This window comes from Acanthochromis polyacanthus, chromosome 15 (assembly GCF_021347895.1).
Source record: "Acanthochromis polyacanthus isolate Apoly-LR-REF ecotype Palm Island chromosome 15, KAUST_Apoly_ChrSc, whole genome shotgun sequence".
In the NCBI taxonomy this organism is placed as follows: domain Eukaryota; kingdom Metazoa; phylum Chordata; class Actinopteri; family Pomacentridae; genus Acanthochromis; species Acanthochromis polyacanthus.
In genome coordinates, this window is record NC_067127.1 from 26,884,222 (window position 1) to 26,887,212 (window position 2,991).

General features: G+C 53.6%; 1 protein-coding gene across 1 annotated transcript in view; it reads right to left on the bottom strand.

Annotated features, from left to right (window-relative positions):
* Nucleotides 1-2,991, bottom strand: part of LOC127537399 (piggyBac transposable element-derived protein 4-like) — a 206,159-nt gene that overhangs the window by 10,704 nt on the left and 192,464 nt on the right. The gene's annotated exons all lie outside the window — the stretch shown is intronic.

Consider the following 2,991-nt stretch of genomic DNA (forward strand, 5'->3'; position numbering starts at 1 on the left):
GGAGACTTTAACCACGCCTCCCTCTCTGCCTTTCTCCCTACTTTCACACAGTATGTCATGTGTCACACGCGGGGCGACAAGACACTGGACTTACTGTATGTGAATGTGGAAGGCGCCTACACCGCTGCCCCCCTCCCCCCACAGGGCCGCTCAGACCACAACCTGGTCTCATCTGCTCCCCCACTACACACCCAAGGTGAGAAGAGGACCTGTGCAGAAGAGGACTGTGAAGGCATGGACAGATGAGGCCAGTGAGAGACTCAGAGACTGTTTCCAGACCACAGACTGGAGCGTGCTCTACAGTCTTCACGGAGATGACATCGATGGCCTCACGCACTGCATCACAGATTACATCAACTTCTGCGTGGACAGCACTGTGCAAACTCAGAGGGTACGGTGCTTCTCCAACAACCACTCTTGGGTCACCCCTGAGCTCAAAGCCCTCCTGAACCAGAAGAAATGGGCTTTCATCTCAGGGGACAGAGAGGAGCAGAAGAGAGTGCAGCGAGAACTCCAGTGGCGGATCAGACGGGCCAAGAAGGACTATGGGAAGAAGCTGGAGGAGAAGCTGGAGCAGAACAACGCGCGGGACATGTGGAGAGGACTTAAAGGGGAACTTCAGTTTTTTTCAACCTGGGGTCTGTTTCCATATGTAATTTCATACATGTGAGTGATGGAGAAATGAATTTTCGACATAGCTCCAGTATTTAGCCAGGCAGGCAGCTTAGCAGCTCAGCTAGCAGCTCGGCTAGCAGCTCGGCTAGCAGCTCGGCTAGCGAAAAGTATGGGGCAGCTAGAAACCAAATCTCGTTGCGCGATTTCGGGAGCTCTCGCACGATTTCAGAATGAGATTTGGTTTCTCGCGTCCTGAGATTTGGATACAGACCACAACAAAGAGCGATCGCCAGGTAATGTGGAGGTTTTCGTTCACTTCTCATCTCTAGTATGTTGTGGGACACTCATTGAGACTATCTGAGCCGGTCAGTGTGGGGCAAAAGCACGTTAGGGCGGACTTTGATGCAGGGGGGCAAGTTGCCCCATACTTTTCGCTAGCCGAGCTGCTAGCTGAGCTGTCTGCCTGGCTAAATACTGGAGCTATGTCGAAAATTCATTTCTCCATCACTCACATGTATGAAATTACATATGGAAACAGACCCCAGGTTGAAAAAAAACGAAGTTCTGCTTTAAGAACATTTCTGGACATGGACAGAGTGCCAGAGGGACAGCTGAAGTGTTACTTCAACAGATTTGACTCTCCCCCCACCCCCTCTGCCCCCCTCTCTGCTCCCCCCTCTTCACACATCCCCAGCCCAGCGGACTCTCCCCTTCCTGGGACACCTTCACCAGCCCCCCATTCACCCACACGGACTATTCCCACCCCCTGCAGCCCAACTCACTCCCCCCTCTCCTTCACACCGGACCAGGTTAGGAGAGAGCTGAAGCGACTGAAGCAGAGGAAATCTGCAGGACCAGACGGCATCAGTCCCAGGCTGCTGAGGACCTCTGCCACCTCTACAACCTGAGCCTCAGCCTGGAGCGGGTCCCCGTCCTGTGGAAGACCTCCTGTGTGGTCCCGGTTCCTATAACAGCACACGCCAAGGAACTGGCCCACTACAGACCTGTCGCCCTCACCTCCCACCTCATGAAGACCATGGAGAGGCTCCTCCTCCACCACCTCCGCTCAGTGGTGAGCTCCGACCTGGACCCGCTGCAGTTCGCCTACAGGCCCAACATGGGGGTAGAAGACGCTCTCATCTACCTGCTGCAGCGAGCGCTCACTCACCTGGAGAGCACCAGCAGTGCTGTGAGAGTCATGTTCTTTGACTTCTCCAGCGCCTCCAACACCATCAGGCCGGCGCTGCTGCGGGGGAAGCTGGAGGACGCGGGAGTGGATGGACATCTCGCTGCCTGGACCATTGACTACCTCACTGACCGTCCACAGTACGTGCAGCTGCGTGACTGTGAGTCAGAGGTGGTACTCTGCAGCACGGGGGCGCCCCAGGGCACCGTCCTCTCGCCCTTCCTCTTCACCATCTACGCCTCGGACTTCACCTACAACACGGACAGCTGCCATCTCCAGAAGTTCTCCGATGACTCCGCCATTGTGAGCCGTGTGTCCGAGGGGAACAAGCTGGAGTATCGGTCGGTCATCATGGACTTTGTGGACTGGTGTGTGCGCAACCATCTGTGCCTCAACACCAGTAAGACGAAGGAGATGGTGGTCGACTTCAGGAGAAGGACACTCCCACATCCACCAGTGAACATCCAGGGGCAGGACATTGAAACAGTGGACAGTTTCAAATACCTGGGTGTTCACCTCAACAATAAACTGGACTGGTCCCACAACACTGATGCTCTGTACAAGAAGGGCCAGAGTCGCCTCCACCTTCTGAGGAGGCTGAAGTCTTTCGGAGTGTGCAGACCTCTACTAAGGACTTTTTATGACACTGTGGTAGCCTCTGCTTTCCTCTACGCTGTCGTCTGCTGGGCCCCGGCAGCACAGAGCGGGACATGAAGAGACTGAACAAGCTGACCAAGAGGGCCAGCTCTGTCCTGGGCTGCCCACTGGACTCTGTGATGAAGGTGGGCGAGAGGAGGATGTTGGCCAAGCTCTCATCCATCATGGACAACAGCTCCCACCCACTGCAGTGGACTGTAGTGGAGCTGAGCAGCTCCTTTAGCACGAGACTCAGACACCCTCAGTGCAAGAAGGAGCGCTACCGCAGGTCCTTCATCCCCACTGCCATCAGACTGTATAACACTACTGTGTAGTTGTTATTATGTGCAATATCTTATTTTATAACAATGTATATAAGAAAAGTATTCTATCTTATAACAATGTATATAAGAGTTATCTTGTACTTGCACCTTTCATGACTTTTTGCACACCTGTTTGTTCCTAAGAGCTCTGTAACGGTAAATTTCTCCTTTGTGAGATCAATAAAGTCTATCTATCTATCTAGAGACAGACAGACAAACCAATGCCGATCA